Source organism: Prosopis cineraria, unplaced genomic scaffold (genome assembly GCF_029017545.1).
Source record: "Prosopis cineraria cultivar Desert tree isolate PC_DT_omini unplaced genomic scaffold, ASM2901754v1 PC1, whole genome shotgun sequence".
Classification (NCBI taxonomy): domain Eukaryota; kingdom Viridiplantae; phylum Streptophyta; class Magnoliopsida; order Fabales; family Fabaceae; genus Prosopis; species Prosopis cineraria.
The window spans coordinates 9411304-9430223 of record NW_026555332.1 but is presented as its reverse complement, the minus strand read 5'-3'; positions in this window follow the sequence as shown (position 1 = coordinate 9430223).

The following is an 18920-nucleotide window of genomic DNA, read 5'->3' as shown; positions in this document are numbered from 1 at the left end:
TTTAAAATATTTATTTTTTTCATTTGGGTGTTCAGTCAAGCCGGAACCCGATAGGACTAGGCTTGAATTTTTTTAGGCCTATTAGGCTGGCCCAAGTATTAAAAATATTATGTTTTTGGGCCTCTCTCTAAATTTTTCAAACAAGTTTGGGCTAGCTCGTCAAGCTGGCCCAAATTATCAGCTTTAAACTCAACAAAAACATCATATATGAGAGTCAAATTAACCTAACAAAGGGCTAAATGCATGCACAAAGACTATTTCTAGTCTTTAAAATTTATGCCATCCAGAGTTTTAACAAATGACATTTGCCTAGGAATAAAAGCTGGTGCATAATTTTTATAACTCAAAATTTTATAAGTTGTGTCTTCTAAATAACTTGTATACATATAGAATTTTCATAAGAAATTAAATCACGTTTTATAGAAGTTTCAAAGTGCTTTTGTTTTTGAAAAGTCTATCATTTATTAATAATTTAAACCTTCAGGGATTGCCATATATAATATATCAAAGTACAAGGGATGGATTAAAACAAAAATAAATTATAGAGACCTAATTCAAAATTAAGAAAACCATAAGGTAGGGTTCAATTGGATTTGTTTCCATATCAAATTACTTAATTTATGTTAACTAATTTAAATGATGATTCTAAACAATAACTCGAATTCAAAAGTTGGTCAACTTTTAGATAACCATTTAATTTAATTTGATTGATTTGATACTATTTTTATGATACTTATATTAAACAATATTTAATGCTGAATTATAGTCCAAACTTTTAAGTTGAGCAGTCTATGCCTATAAAATTTGAAATCTAAAATTGGACTTAAAAAATTGTAATTAATATACGAAAATATTGGCTATGTTGTTAAATTTTTATTAAATCCTAATAAATACTCTTTCAAATTGTTAGAGTGTGAACCCAAAAATAAAATAAAAATTTATATAAGATCTTGTGGAGCAAACTTAGTCACAAAAAAATCTCATGAAATTCAAACTATAGACAAGTCCTTTGGGAATTAAGTGTAATTTAAAATTAGGTTGCAAAGATAATAATACTTCTATTAAACATGCACTACATTCATCAATCAAATAATTATTTATAACTACTTTATTAGCAATTACAATTATGATTTTGACTTTTTATAATTCTAACGACACATATCCAATAGTTTAAACAATCATGCATTACTAACAAAATTTACACATTTTTATAAGTATTTGTATCAGTAATTTACCAACTATAACTTTAACTTGTTATAACTATAACTTTACATATTCATTAGTTAAATTGATCAGTTTAATATTATATATATGAAAATTTAAGTTATAAAAGTTTAAAGTTATAGTTGTAAATTACTAATAAAGTAGTTGTAAATTATTTGATGATGTAATACATATATGTTTAAAAGAGGCATTATTATTTTTTACCTCAATTTCAAATTACATTCAAGTTTCAACTGACCTAATTGTGAGTTTTGAATTTTACGAGACTTATTTGTTAATAAGTCTACTTCATGGAACCTATATATAATTTTTCCAAAAAAGAAATTGTTAGAGGAAATAAGGGTATATAATGAAAAACTATCAGGAGAAATTACTTCATAATCTTTATAGTTTCTCTTAATTTTTAGTTAGGTTATTGTTGTTTATTTTATTTTTAATCGAGCTCTTATAGCCAGTGGCAGAGCCAAGACCCTAAGTCAGAAGGTGCAGGACAATACAATTAAAAATAAATAATGAAAAAAATAATATTCTAACTTTTAAAATTAATTACATTAGGTAAAACATATAATAACATAAGTAAAATTATATATATTTTTATTTTGACAAAATATTCAGATTTTTTTACCAAAATATGCTGAGAAGTTTGATATAAAGTTTAAATTTAGACCCTCAAATATTTTTTTATTGAATCTAAAGAGTTCAAAAGGCCAAAAATATAGGGTGCGAGGTTGTAAATTCTCATACTATATATACAATTTTCCCCATATAAGGGGTTGCATTTGCCCCCCTCACATGTGCATGGCTCTGCCATTACTTATAACTTAACCTGATTAGATTAATTCATTTAAAATTATGAAACTAAGAATTTTTATATTTTTATTAAAAGGTTATATGCCTTTTGAATTACTTACATAATTTTTATAATTTAAAATTCATATAATTAGGTTATGTCTTCTAAATAATTTTTCTACATATAAAATTTTCATGAACAAATTAAATCATGTTTTATAGAAATTTAAAAGTTCTTTTGTTTTTGAAAATTCTATCATTTATTAATAATTTAGACATTTAGGGATTGAAATATCTAATGGATCAAATTAGGGGCTGGATTAAAATAAAAATAATTATAGTACATAATCAAAATTAAGAAAAATTATAAGGACCTCCAAATTAATTTTCTTAAAATTTAATAAATACTTCTTTGAAGAAGGAATATAAAATGAAATAAAAATTTTATCCATAAAAACATATATTTTCAAAATAAAAGAGTAATTGATTAGTGATTAATAGAAAGTATTAGTGATTATTTGGATATGAATGAAAAGTGCAAGACTTATATACTTAGCCGTATATATTTAATATACTTATATCTAATCAAATCAAAACATATGAATTTTAATGTGTTAGTAATATTAATAACAAGAATTTTGTTATAGAATAAAAAATCTATAAAAGATACACATGCTTTGATTTAATTATAAACAAGTATCTTAACTACATAAGGTTAATTATATAAGTTTTCTTCCTAATGAAAAATAATTCTAAATTGAGTGAATCACCTATCAAATCTAGTATTTAAATTTCATTCAATTAAAATTAAAAATTTAATTAAATCCATGTAGTCCACTTCATCCCAAGCTTTTTTGATTTTGTAAAAATTGTTGTCTAGCATTGCCAATGCTATAGGATATTATGGCAAAACATTAAAAATAAATTAAGGAAATTAATTGATAATTAAATCTTTAAATGCTGATTTGAAATCAAAGATAAATTTAAAATTATTGACATGTCATGCTGACTAACAGTGCTAGAGTGCTGGCCATATGGATCACTAGTTTATAACTTGGAAATATCTTTCTCTTATAATGTTAGATATATTGAATATATGAATATGATTACTTTATTAGAAGTTAGAAAATTTTAAAATGGCTGATCAAAATTTTTATATAAAGCTTTATTTTGGTCCCTTAACTTTAGAAAATACCTTTTCAGTCGTCTAACATTAATTCCATAAGTTTCAAATGATTATCTTTTGTGTTAATCATTATTATTTTTAAAAATTAAATTTAATATGTTAACATTTAAAAATATTTTTCCAATTTAAAAATTTAATGTAAAATTTTTTATTAATGAAATTATTTTTTATAAAATTATATTGTGTAAGGCTACAATTATATTTTATAAAATTAAGAAATCAAAATAAAATCTTGCGTAAGGCTAAAAGACTAAAGATACTCTTTAACATAGTTTAAATGATAGAAAGAATAAGTAAAATTGTTATAATTCATTACTCATTTGAATAAAAAGAAAAGAAAAACAAAAAGTACACTTAGGAAGAAAAATTTAAATCAATATTGTTTAATTTATACCACAGCTAATGCAATGTCGTTATTTTTTTTTTATTGGTCGATATTTGTGACATTAAGAATTTTCTTTTTATTAATTATGATTATATGCCTTTTTCCATCCAAAAAAGGATGACCTATAAATGTTGATCCATATAGTTTATCATTTTAAAAAGTTTCATGGATTCATCTAATTAACAAGTTCTATGTACAATATTTGATGTGTAAACACAAATTGTAATCCATATTCATCGATTTATTAGTTTTATGGGCAACATTGAAATAGGTTCATGTCTATATATCAATCCATGCATGCATTTATGGTATATATTGTTGGGTTATCCACCTTGGTGGATTAAACCCAAAAATAAGCTCACATTGTGGCCTTATCAGAATATTGAAAATGTCTAGTTGTTTATGTGTAATATGTCTAGGGTCTTAAATGCATTTTCTCCCTTGTTGTTTAAAGATCAGTGGAAGAAATTTCTTTGACTGCATGTATGTCCAAAAACTACCAAAGGATTGTATTTTTTATTCTGCACATTTATAAGAAATATATTAAAAAAACTCTCACATCTCTTCCTTTCTAGTCGATGTATTTATTGTGAACCAAAAACTGGATTCGTGTAATTTGGTGAGAGGACCAAAAAACTTGAGGATTGAACTCTTGTTGAAATCATCTAAACTGAGATTCAAATATCTCAAGTGTGGTAGCTCCATTAATGATGGGCTAATCTCACCTCTTAAAGGTTTTAATGGTACCTCAAAAGATATACCATGAAGATCAAGCATCTGAATGTGGCCAGTTTGAGGATGAAAAAGAACGCCACTCTAATGGCAACAATTAGGAGAAGAGCCCCATGAAGAGAAACAACCATCGTCGAGGAAGGCATGCTTGATGCTGAGAAGATTTCTTTTTTTTTTTTTTTTGCTTTGGTTGTGTGTTAGATGTTATTGTATAGTTTGTGTTTTTTCCTTTGTGTCTTTAGCTATTAGCTATTGGAGTGTGTATTATGAATTGTTTATGATTAATAAAAATGACTTGTTTGTTGGCTAAAAAAAAATATTTTTCATTGTAATCTTGGTGTTAAGTAGATAATTGATTGGAGCAAACCCTGCAAAGTACAGAGGTTTGAATTCTTATAATCACTAAATAAAATAGAAGAAGAAGAAGAAGAAATGAATGAAAGAGAATTTGCAAGTTAGATGTTGTGAGTTAATTGACTTGTTTATCTTCAATTTGCAAAACTGATCAGTAGGTGCAGGTTAGGTTCATAGGACAAAGGTCTGAACGAATTCGTTAATTATGTTCTGGTGATGAAATAATGAAAGGTTGAGATTATTTTCTTGAGACTTTTTTTTTTGGTTTGATAGCAATAAGAGACTTATAAATATAATATGCTTCCACCTTGACATTACCAACATAAATCCACAATTACAATACATAATAGTAATTAAGAGTCATTAAATGCCTAAGCTTACCTTAATCAATAAAGGTTTAAAAGATACAAACATGCTTCTCCAATATCTAAACACTAATAAAATGAGAGTAAAATTTTTCATATATAATTATTTTTTTATCCTCTTCCCTCTTAAACCAAACAAGGTAACATCAAACCCCTTCCGTCCAGTTGAACCAAACATACCCTTAAAGTTTGGATAGTAATTTGCTCATTTACCTTTCATAAAATATAAACATTTTTATACGAGCATAAAATATAAGCATTTTTAAAATTTCAGTGTATGGGTAATGGAGTAGGCAGACAACACACGTACATATAATACTACTATTTATATACATAATAAACAAATCAACTTATTAAAATATAGAATTATATTCTAGAAACTATAGCATGTATGTTATAGACAAATTACATGTATAAACAAAATGTCAATAACTACTTATAAATGATTTTTTCTTGTAAATATGAAAACATTATTAAACCAAAATAAATGCAAGAACATTATACTATTATAAATATTGATGATATGTTTTTCTGCCTACTTTAAACATTGAAAAAGTTTTTAATTTACTGCCAAAATCTAATGTGGCAAGAATAGGTGCAAAACAAGCAGTATGATAGAATATGTTCCTCCATTGAATATCATTTATTTTACTTCTTTTGGATATACAACTTTACTAACTAGATGAAGCCCATGAAACATGAAGGCCTGTGACAGAAGAAATTTTAGATTGTAACAGATTGAGCACAATTTGGACTGTTTTAATATCCAAAAAATTCTAGTGCTTGGTGCAAGGGATTTCGACTAACTTAATAAGAAATCTCGAGTTTGATTGTTAAAAATAAAGAGAAATTAAATGTTTAGTGAGTGAGTTTTATTGTCGTCTTGGTCTTATCTGACTCGATCTAAATTAGTTTGAATCTGATTAAATCTTTTAATTAAAGTGGGACAAACACTATACTGAGTCATCTAATCCAACATCTAGAAATTGAGTGGCCACTAACACTCTTCTCCGTTCGTCATATTATATCATTTCGATAACAATCCCACTTACATATAAAAGGAAAGAAATCCAGAACATGTTAATTATTTCATCATTTCCCCCATCTTTTCTATTTGGTATGCAATATTATCAAAATCACATTTGAGTAGAGTATTAGATTTAATCGGAGATAATTTTTTTTAACATGATTTATTTGATTTATAATTAAATTTGAATTTATTTAAGGATCTATTTGGCTCAATAGAGAAGAAGAGATTAGAGAGATTTAAATGTAGAAGGGGGGAAGAAATCAATTTTTAATCATTCTTGTTTGATTCAAATGGAAGGGAGAGAAGAAAAATGATTTTAATGATTTTTTTGATTGATTTAGGAAGGGAAAGGAGGAATTTTGGTCTTGCTATAAATTCAGAAAAATAATTTAGAAAAGTACTGAGTGTTCTATATTTTAAATCAATTTTAGCTTCAAAACATTTCTTATAATTCTTTATTTTTATGTTTTTATAAAAATTATATAAAATAATTGTTTAAAATAGGTTTTGAAAATAAAAAATTTTAAAATTTTATTTGACTGATTATTTTGAGAAAGATATGTAAAGTGGTAAAGTGAAAGATGAAAGAATTGTTTGCTTTGTTAACATAATTGCCACTAATAAAAATATGATGTTCTTAACATCTTTTTTTGATTTCGTGGAATTTAGGTAAAAAAATATTAAAAAGATGCTCTGATTTTTTTTGCTTTCCAATACAAATTTTCATTTTTTAAACAAATAACTAAAATCATATTTTTAAATAATTTTTATTTTTCAAAAAAAATTATTCTGAAAATAATGGATTAGACAAATCCTTAGTAGATATTTTACATTTCGATTATGCAATGAAAAAGGATTGCTTTTCATTCCTTGAAACCAAATAGGCTATTTGCACCAAAAATTTAAAAAATATTGGACTTACCCACAATCTTCTTTAAATTTTTTTTCCTCGAGCTTTTCTTGATCATCTGATAAATTCCTAGGATTCAAAACCCTATTGAATGTCGAAAGAAATGGGGGCAAAATGATAAATAAAGATATCAAATTATTAAAATTTTAAAGACTATAATTCTTAATTGTAATTAAAAAGTGTCCTTTAAATCAATCATGGATTTCAGTAGTTGATCAAACTTCACAAATATTGATTTTAAGTTTCTTTTTCATAACTGATTAAAAAAATAAATGGCAGTTAATTTTAGAAAAAATTAATCATTTGATCCCTAATATTTCAACTCAGTCACAATTCAGTTTCTAAACTTTGACTCATTATAACTCAATATTCCTACTTTCATACATTTAATTAGCTTTAAATATGTTGTGAATTTGCCATATTTCCTATCCAGAAATCAATAATATGAATTTGATTCGTATATATAACAATTCATAGTTATGCATAATCATACACACTTCCTCCATTCAAAAATACAAGATATTTCTTTTGAGATAAGATGTTAAAATATATAAGTATTTCAAAGTGTAATTAATGAGGTTTTTATAAAAATACCAATAATTAGGGGTGCAATTAATAAGGTTTTCTATTTAAGATAACATATTAAACAAGGATAAATATGAAAAGAGTGCGTAATTTTAAAGATAATTAACTAACTCATTGAGGATACACTTCAATTAAAAATGTCTTATACTATTGAATGGAGGCAGTATATTCTTTTCCAAATCAAATACATTAATTAGCTTTAAATATATTGTTAAATACATTTTTTGTGCACGTTTTCTGGTTCAGCTATGATGAGTCTATAACCCTTTTAATCTGAACACGTGTTGGAGGCATTCCGGAATCAATGTGCATGTAATTGATATTAACATTAATAATAAAAATTAATTCTTATTGTCATAAAGATACAAAGTAGTTCAAAGAGTCAAAGTATAAAATCCACAATAAATAAAAAAATAATAAATACCTCATAAATTAAGGGTATGTTTTGTTTTTATTTCTAAAAACAGTTTTTTTTTGTTTTTTAAAATAAAGAAACTCGTTTAAATTCATTTTTTTTTGTTTTTTAAAATAAAGAAACTCGTTTAAATTCATATTTTGATTTTAATTGTTTTTAAATTATTCTCATTAAATAAATATTTTTAAACTGTTTCCATTTTTTCCATAACATATTTGGTTATTGAAAATTATAGTTACCTTCACTTACTATCATAAGCCGTTACTATTAATCATTGGCAACCGTTACTATTGATTGATTTTTTTAATTCTAAAACTATTTTTAAATTAATATAGACAAATAATTTTTTTGAAAAAAATTTAAAAATTGTATTTCAAAATAATTTAAAAAAAATGGGAACACAAACAAGCAGGCTCTTATTCATGCATGAATACCTTTTAACCTTTAGGATTGACAATTTTGTTTTCATTGATCCAACTATGGTTAGACCATTAACCCTTGCTAGCCATTGGCCTACTGCATCAACTAATTTAATAATCAATTTGTTTTCCAATATCTTATTTCCACACATTGGGTAAACTTTAGAAGCGCATAGATATTTTAAGATATTTGTAAGGTTAAAGAATGTTGGCATCAATGATTTTTATCTTTAATTAAATAAGAAAAAGACTCCTAATTAAAATGCACTTAACAAAATAAAATTAATTAAAAGTAATAACGATAATTTATTATAGATGTAAAAGTCTAGGTACATACTATATGATACCTATAAATTAAAGATAGTAATCAAAGAAACCCTAATTAAGAATTTTAGGGTTTGTAAAGCTTAAGCTTTGAAATACTGTTACAATTACAATGATTTTTAACACGTTCAGGACAGCCTTCACCTTCACCTCCACAAAATTCAGAACAGTCTTCAACATCCACACATTAATCATATAATTCCTCTGTTGATCTTCCTGCGTTTCCTTTTGTTATTGCTCTTGAACACCATCCTTAACTGATTTATTAATTAATATAAACCAATTTAAATATTCATTCTCTTTTCTTTAATTTTCTGCGTTTCATTCTACCTTGCCAATGCACTCATTTATCAATATTGTTGACGTAATATCACTATAAAATCCAATTATATCTTATCCTATTCATTCATTATTTACTTAAAGTAATAATTTTAAAAAAAAATTGGTGCCACATTTATTTTTGGCTTTGTTTCCTTAAAAAAAATACAAGAGAAAAAAATTATTTCTTAGGTGCGTAATTCTGTGAATTAGACATTTTATGAGAAATAGAGCAAAAGGTCAACCAAGTATGTCTTCTACTGGCAAGGCAATTTGATAAAGCATTTTATCTTCAAATTCTTAAATATAAATAAATGTATAGAAACAAAATATAATTACTGGTCCCTATAATTTTAATGTGTTTTGATATAGGTTCCAATAATTTTTTTTCCATTGCTCGAGAGGTCCTTCTAGTTTATCCCGTTTACAATATTAATCTAATCTATATATTTTGAATATGCTTAAAAGAACAATGAAATGACACTAATAATATTAAATAAGTTGAATTGTGGGGGTCTAATTAATCATTGAATCAAGCTATTAAGATTTTAGTAAAGAAAAAAAAAATGCTGAGGATCGGGCTGAGTATATGTGTGTGTGCGTGCACAAACACATTTTTGATTCTATTTGGTATATATATCAACACCATTCATTGAACAAATGAAATAATTATAAAAAAATAAAAACAAAAGTCCAATGATGCGATGAGCAGCAAGAAAACAAAGAAAGCTAAAGGGATGGTTGAAGCCTTCGCCATTGCAATGGAGCTTCCCACAACACACAATTCACAGATTTGTAGTAATATTTATATTTTATAGATAAGAAAAGGAGGGGTCGATTAATTAATTTATGCTCAATTTATTTAATATATTTTTTTTAAATTATTGTTGGGTTTTATAATTAGACTTTCTTTCAGTTTATTTTATCAAAAAAATTAATAATTTTTTGAAAAAAAATATATCTTGTGATTTTTTATGATATTTGATTAAACTTTTAAAAATAACCAGAATCTGAAAAAAGGAGAATATTTCTTATTATTTTAGGATACTACTTTCAGTAACTTTCTACAAATAATTTTATACAATAGATGAGAGGATATTTTAAAGAGGTGGAATACATAAAAAATCATAAAATCTTACAATAATTAAAAAATAAATCATATTTACAAAATATAAATAAAAGAAGATATTATAAAGTTTAAAAAATAACTAATAACTATTTTGTATTATTGTAAGCTAACATAAAATAATTTTTATTTTTATAAAATGTCTACAAAATAAATATCTTTATAAAATCTTTATACCATTTAAAAATCACTTATTTTTTTTCAAATAAGTGTGCCCATATCACTTATAAGAATTTTTTTTTTATTACTGTTACTATGAATTACATATTTTCTTTAATTAATTTCAAATTTTCAAGAGGTTTTTCAAGGTTAGAAAATTAATATTTTTAATTATAAATTTAATTTTTTAAGCACTAATTGTGAAAGTAATCAAATACCTTCTTATTAATTGGTGGGATTTTATGATCCTTCTTATTTATGAAACAGATTCTTCAAAAGTTTTCTTTTCCTTCAATAAGAGAGCATCTCAAAGGAAAAAAAAGAAAAAGATACAAGCATGGATTGATGGAGATGAACCTATTTTAAAACTAAACCCGGGAATATATGTATTTAGGTGTATATGCATCAAATATGTACATTGAACCTACAGCAATTATTTTAAAACAAGTAACATTTTGAGGTGACAAATTAAGAAACAATTTTTCCGTATATTTTTAAGGAAATATAACCGAAAAAAATTATTTTTTTTGAAATATCAGTTTAAATAAATAATGAATTAATATAATAAAAATGATTGGATATTTTATATTGATGTTATATGATTTTTTTTGAAGAAAAGTCAAGGATTTATATTAATAATGTAAAAAAGAATACAACAAAAAAGATTACATGGATAAAATATTAAGGTTAAACCATGGAGAAAAACTGAAAATAGAATATAAATAATCATCATTAGAAACATGGATGCTTGTAGGATTGAAACATTTTTTTTTTGATGTTACATTATCAACATTCATCAATATTAATATTGATTTATTATGAATAAACATTTTTAAATTGGTTTTATATTAATTAAAAACTTATAGTTAGAATACAACTTCTTTACAAGGTGTGTGCGTCCTACTAGAGAAGTTTTGGTCCAATATAAAGTTTTAACTTGTTTCACAAACATTTCAAGAAACCCAAATTTTTTTTAATTACAGTTATTCTCATTTTCCTACTAAAATGATTTTTCTTTGAAACGTCATCTTGTAATACTGTTTTTAAAAATTATCCATCTTTACATAAGAAACAAGAGGATAATTGAGAATCATAAGTATGAGTTAATAAAGAAATAAGTCAAGAAAATGAAGGCATTGGAGAAGGGAAAAAAGAAGAAAATAAATGAAAGTTAAGGACATCAGAGAAGGAAAAAAAAGACACAAGAAGCAGATAAAATATATATGAAGGAGAAAAACATAAAAGACAAACAAGCATATAGATATGCCAAATTTGTGTCATCAATAACATGCAAATTAATTAATAATCATAAATAGTTATTAGATTGGAAAAAAAAGTAAGTTAAGAAAAGTAAAGGAACATATCGTTAATGAAGAATGCAAATCACTAATTACATAAAGAAAAAGAATAACGTGCTCAATAGTGCTTATTAAATAAATATATAATTAATCAATTATTAGATAACATATAAATAATCAAAATCACTAATTACATAAAGAAAAAGAATAAAACAAAATAAATATTTTCAAAAATTTATCTATCTATAAACAAGGAAGGCCAAAGGCAAGGTCGTTCAAGAAACAAAGTGCTGAATCAGCATAATATGTAGTGTATATATAGATTCTCTCCATTCAAAACTATAAAACATTTTTAACCAATCTCACTCCTCAATAATGTAGTTACTTACTTTTAAATTAACCCTATCTTTTTATATTTACCCTCTATTAAACACCCTACAATAAATATAAAGTCACTATCACATGTACCTGCAACCATGTGTCAGCTTGTTGTGAATATCCAATGGGGACATTGGCAAAGTTGGCTATTGGTTTTGAAAAATGGCCACCTTTGTCTTATTGTTTTAGAAAAAATCAACGAACTTGCTCATACACTACCTTCTTTACTGTGTCTGTATTCTTTTTTCTTCATTGCATTGTTTACTGCTCCAGCTTACCTAATTCCCAGCTCCTTCACATTGCCTTTAGCTCTCCCAACTCATGGTTTCCAACTCGTGTTGTCCTCTTCCAGCTCATGTAGGTAGTGTTTGTCCAAACTTGCTCTCAGCTTCAAACTCTTAACTCGCTCGTGGTCTTCCAGTAGCTCATGTTTCCTCTTCTTGAAGCTCTCTACTCGTGGTTCCTTTTCTTCCAACTCAGTAGCTCATGGGCAACTCCTGTCCTCATAAATATTTTCTTGTGCCTTCTCCCAAATGTCTCTACCATTATCGCCTAACTTTCAAATATGATCCCTAGTTCCCACAATTTTAACTTTTAAAAATTTGAAATTTGTGGTCCCTTACTTCAACTTATACTGGATCAGCCTTGTTCCCCCATTTTCACCTTGTGATCTTCAGCCTGTATGTGGTCCCAACATTGTTTCCTTAACACGGACAAATTAAGCTTTGTAGTTTCTTCATCTCCCCTGGTATGTTTTGCATTTTTTTTAGAAAAAAATTGTTTTAGTTATATCATTAGATATGGGTTAATTTAAGATAAATTTTGAAGTATTATGTTTGTTACCTTGAAATTTTCAATTTCTCCCTAAATGATAAAGAGAAAAAAAATTAATTTTTACAGTAAACAAAGAAAAAAATTTAATTTATATTTTAGTTAGCTGTGGATTAAAATTATGTTTTCATTTATTGATTTATTTTTGTTGATTATTAATTTGGTTATTAGTTAGAATATATTGAATTAATTATTTTAGGTATTTACAAATGCTTAATAGAGGGTTTACTACTCAGGAAATTTTTATTTTTAAGCTGTTATGCTGTTAAAATTTTTTAAATTATTAAATTAATATATAATTTATTAAACTTTCATTTTTAAATCATTATGTTATTTATTTTATTTTAAAATATAAACAATAAATTAAAAAATTATTAGTAGACTATGCATGCGTGACACAAATGCCACCAAGTCATACTTGATATTTTCTTATAATAGGTAGTGAGTATGGACCAAAAGTGGATATTTGCTAATTGATTATCAAGAGAATATAAGGACGGTGTGAAAGAGTTTATTACTTTTGCGGTTCAACATGCGAAAGATCTAAATAATTTTTTGTGTTCTTGCTTAGCTTGTTGCTATGGAAAGAGAATTACTCTAACTGAGTTGTTAGATCATTTAATATGTCATGGAATTGATCAAAGTTATACACATTGGATAAGGCATAGGGAGAGGAATGATGTATCTAGTGAATGGGGTCATACGACTAGGTCTTTTGAGAGACAAGATGCATGTGATGATGTTGACAGCAATGCGTGTGAGACTGATTATCTTGATGAAATGCTAAATGCAATAGAGGATGATCTTCATGAGTGTCCTAAAATGTTTGAAAAGTTAATTAGTGATTTAGAGAAACCACTATATCCTGGTTATACTAAATCAATCAGATTATCAGCAATTTTGATATTGTATAATTTGAAAGCTGCATGTGGATAGATTGATAAGAGTTTCACTCTACTGCTTGATGCTTTAAAGTATATGTTTCCTGATGATAATAAACTTCCCACCAAGACATATAGGGCTAAACAAATGCTTTGTTCAATTAGTTTAGGCTGTGAAAAAATATATGCATGTCCTAACGATTGCATCTTATTTTGTAGTGAGTATGTTTCATTAGAGAAGTACCCTAAATGTGAAGCATCACGATATGAAAAGAAATTAAGTCCTACAAAGGTGCCATGGTATTTTCCCATTATACCGAGATTTAGGCGTATATATAAAAATGCAGAAATCGCCGACCTATTAACATGGCATGAGAATGAAAGGATTAAAGATGGCAAGCTTAGGCATCCTGCATATTTCCTTTAATGGAAAAAAATTAATTTTGTGTATCATTATTTTGGAGAGGAAGAAAGGAATCTTCGTCTTGCATTGTCAACTAATAGAATCAACCCATATAGTATTTAGAGCAGTACTCACAGCACGTGGCCAATGATATTAATAATTTATAACCTACCTCCATGGTTATGCATGAAACGTAAGTTTATGATGTTGTTCATGTTAATTTCTAGGCCTAAACAACCAAGAAATGATATAGATATAAATTTAGCCCCTTTAATAGAGGATTTGAAATTAATGTGGGACATCAGCATGGAGGTTTATGATGGGCATAGAAAAGAAAGTTTTAATTTGAATGCCATGTTATTTGGCACAATTAATGATTTCTCTACTTATGAAAATTTGTTAGAATATAGTATCAAAGGGCATGGTGTGTGTCCTATTTGTGAAGATAACACTCATTTAATACGATTGGATCACTATAGAAAAAATGTTTACATAGGACATCATAAATTTTTGCCTATGACACATCATTGGAGAAAGTAGAGAAGAGCTTTCAATGGTGAATCCGAAGAAGAGAAATTGCCTAAGTTGAAGATAGGCGTGAATGTATTTGAAAAGGTGAAAGATCTTAACAATCATTTTGGTAAACCCTTTACGAGAAATGTTGCAACAAATGGGTGGAAGAAAAATCATTCTTTTTTTATCTACCATATTGGAAGTCCTTACATATAAGATACTTTCTTGATGTGATGCATATTGAAAAAAATGTTTGTAACAGTGTGATTGGGACATTGCTCTAGTTGCTAGGAAAAAGTAAGGATAGTGTCAAATTAAGGTTGGATTTAGTTCCTATAGGAATAAGGGAGGAGTTGGCTCCAGTAGAGAAAGAAAATCGCACTATCTACAACTAGCAGCTTATGCTCTATCAAACAAAGAGAAAACATATTTTCTTGAATTCCTCCATAATGTTAAAGTGCCAAAGGGATACTCTTCAAATGTAAAGAATCTTGTTTTCTAGGGCATTGAATAGTTTTCTAGGTCAGAAAAAGCTCCCCTTTTCCAGAAATAAAGAATTCTCTAAAAGTTATCAATGGACAAAAATTATGGTATAAATTATACTTTAAAGAATTATTAAATTATTGAACATATATTTATTTCGTTCATAAATTTATATTATATTTTTGGTGAATTTTTTAGTGTCCTTTCCAATCAAATAACAATAATTGTTGTTACTATATTATGAAATTTATGAAAGACGTGATCACTCATGGTCAAGCTTATGTCCCATTTGAGATATAAAATTTAATTGAACTTGGATTTTATCATTTTTAGTTGTTTATGACATCATTTTTTTAATATATTTTGTAGTACTATGAGGATACAAAGTGCTTGGAATATAGTGATGAGCAAATTTATAATCAAATTGAAGAATGGTCATCTTTTATTTTGACTTTAGGATGCTAAAACATAGGTATTTGTTAAATAGCTTATTAATGTAGAAACTTTTAAAAATTTTCATTACATGTCTTCAACCTCTTTGGAGAACTTAACTATATTAATATAGTTATAGACTTCTTGTTGTATCACAAAGCTATGTTTCTTTTTATTGTATAACTGAATTGTTTGTAAACTGTTGGATTGGATGATATATATTATGCAATCTTTTGCATTGCTTTAAAAATTGGGTTACAAAATTTATGAAATTTTATTTAAAAAAATAACGTTAGGTGGATTTTCTTCCTTGAAGAAACACCACCTAATGTAAGTTTCTTTTTTTTAAAAAAAAAAAGGAACTAAAGAGGTGGCATTTCTTCACCTCTGTAGTTAAATAGCTAGCGTTTCAAGTAGATAAAAATGCCAACTATTTGAATTTAAGTTTTTTAATTATAACAATTTTTTAAAATATCTGGAGTTGTTAGCACTTAAAAAAATCCATCATTGTGTTATGAATTAAAAAAAATATAGCAAATAGGTGGTGGTTTCAAACCTATAAACGCCACCTATTTCACATTTTTATTTTAAAAGAAAGTAATAGAGGTGGCATTTGTTTAAGGAAGAAATGCCACCTCTATAAAGTTATAGAGGTGGCGTTTGTTTAAGGAAGAAATGCCACCTCTATGAAGTTGAGTTTGAGAGAGGTGGCATTTCTTCCTTTAACAAACACCACCTCTGTTAATCTGATTTATAAGAGAGGTGGCGTTGTTCAAGGAAGAAACACCACCTCTCTAATTTTTTTTTTTAAAAAAGATCTGATAGAGGTAGCATTTGGAAAATAAAATGCCTTTGCTCTCACGTCAATTTCATGACATTTCATTAATTAATAAAACGTCACGAGATACCCATTATAGCTTTAAAATTTATAGCATTTATTAAATGCCACCAAATTAAAATTTCAAACGCCATCAAAGCCCATTTTTGTAGTAGTGTATTAATTATTATTGTATTTGGATTTTTTTTGAAAACACTAGATGTTGAAAGTTATTTTAATGAATTAATTATTATAAGCAACTGCAGAGTTATCCTATAAATTTCTCTCTTACGTGTTTTCTTAGCTACGATGCTATGTAAGGAAAGATAAAATGAGGTGGTGGCTTTGAAAATTTTGTGTGGCGTGAATGAATTTAATTTTTTTTCTTTTTTTTTTTTTTTCCTTTTTGGGGAAGGCTACCTAAAGCTAGAAAAGACTCATATGATAAGAAATTAACAACCGTGGGACAGACCCTAGCTTTTATCTATCAAAAGGAGAGGATTACATCCTCTAGGTACTTCAGTGATATGCGTCCACTTGTCTGGGAAATCTTGGGCTAATTTAACCAGGTAACCTGTGCACTTATGGCCTTTCCAGAAAGTAGTTCAGAGTTGAATGCGTTCGCATGCATGTATATGGAAAGAATTAATTCGTTCAACACATTGGCAAATTAAGTTTGCAAGGCATGTGTAAAATAATTTTATATTATTTATGTAGCTTTGGGGATAAAACATAGTTCATAGTTGGACATGTTGGATTCTTATTTATAAGCCATAGTGTAGGCTATAGAAGAAAAAAGAAATAGTAATCAAAGTGAAGAAGTGAAGTATAAGATGCAATGTATGTAGTTTTGAAGAAGGTGCTGGAAAGAGAGAGGAGGAGAGGACAAAAGTAGGTGGTAATTGAGAAAAAAAGAATATTCTTCTGATGTGGGTTAATAAGAAGAATATTGGAATTAATTTGAGGAAAAAGGAGGTGGAAATTAGGAAGAAGAATATGGAATTAATTGGAATATAGAAAAGGAGAAAAGGAGAATATTCTTCTTATTTAGGTTAATATGAAAAATATTAGAATTAATTGAAATTAATTAGAGGACAAAAGGAGGTGGTAATTGGGAAGAAAATATGAAAATAATTAGAACATGCAAAAGGAGAAAAGAAGAATATTCTTTTTATTTAGGTTAATAAGATGAATATTAAAATTATTGAAATTAATTAGAGGACAAAAGGAGGAGAGGACAAAAGGGACTGAAGGAACAGAATTAACTGGGTAGAAAGGATCAAATTAATTGGCTTGCCACTGTTATATTAAAAAATAAAACAAAAGGAACATAATTAATTGGGAAGGAGGGACCAAAGGAATGGGTAGTGAGAGGAAATATTTGAAAAAGGGTGCACACAATCAAGGGTGTCTGGTTGGGTTGTTTGTAGTTGTACTCCCTCTCTTATTCATCCATCTTAATCTTAATTCTCCCTTCTTTCTTTGTTTCTTTCTTTTTTAGAAAAGATTCTTTTTGTTTAATAAAAAAAAGATGTTGATATAAGTTGTTTCTCATAAACTCACTAAAACTAAGTTATATTTTTAAGTTCAAATCACACTTTAAAAATATTTACATATTATCTACCAACAATAGCCTTACATGGATGGTAAAATTTGAACCCATAACTTTATACATTATGAGCTAAATTTTTATCAACTTGATCAATTTTTTTTTTGAAAACATTTTGTCCTGATGAGTTTCTTTTCAGGTCCATCTAGTATGTATAAAAATATGACAAAGTGGTAAAATATTTTACAAGATGAAACCCTTAAAAAAAGTTGGTGTTTGAACTATTTACCATTTTTTGGGTTAATTTTTCTTTCATTATTATGATTTATTGTCATAGTACACATTTCTTAATTTCAAGGTCAATTTTTTAAAAAAAAAGTACAATCAATTATTATTTATTTTCAAGAAAAGTATATATATTTAGTTTTTAAATTTAATATAAAATTTTAATTTGAAACTTTAAATATTTAAAATATCATTTTAGTTATTAATCCTAACATCGTTGGCATCATATAATAATTTTTTTGTTAATCATCCCAACATTTGTGAGGAAAGCAGTAAACGTGTGAGAGGGAGTGAGGGCTAAGCTAATTAACACTTTCAAAAAACTTCATGCCTATACATCAAAATATAACGGGAGATCATTTATTTATGTTCTTCTTCTTGTGCAGTCAGAATTTTCCAATTAGTGTAAATAACTTCACAACAAGTGATTCTTCTTCTAATGCCAACCCCTCCCTATTTTTGGAGACATCATTTCAAATTAAAGGTCACTGCCGTTTGTCCTTTTAATATGTACAATGCTATTATAATTATAATAAATATAATTATTAATTAATTAACAATAATAATTACTCTCTCTATTAAAAGATATGAGGCATTTTTGAGGGGTTGGATTTAAAAAAATATAAAAAATTTTTAGCATTTTAAAATGTAATTATTACTTTTTTTTAAGTATCCCTATTGAATAAATTAATTTATATTTATTTTAGAACGAAATACCTTATTAAACAG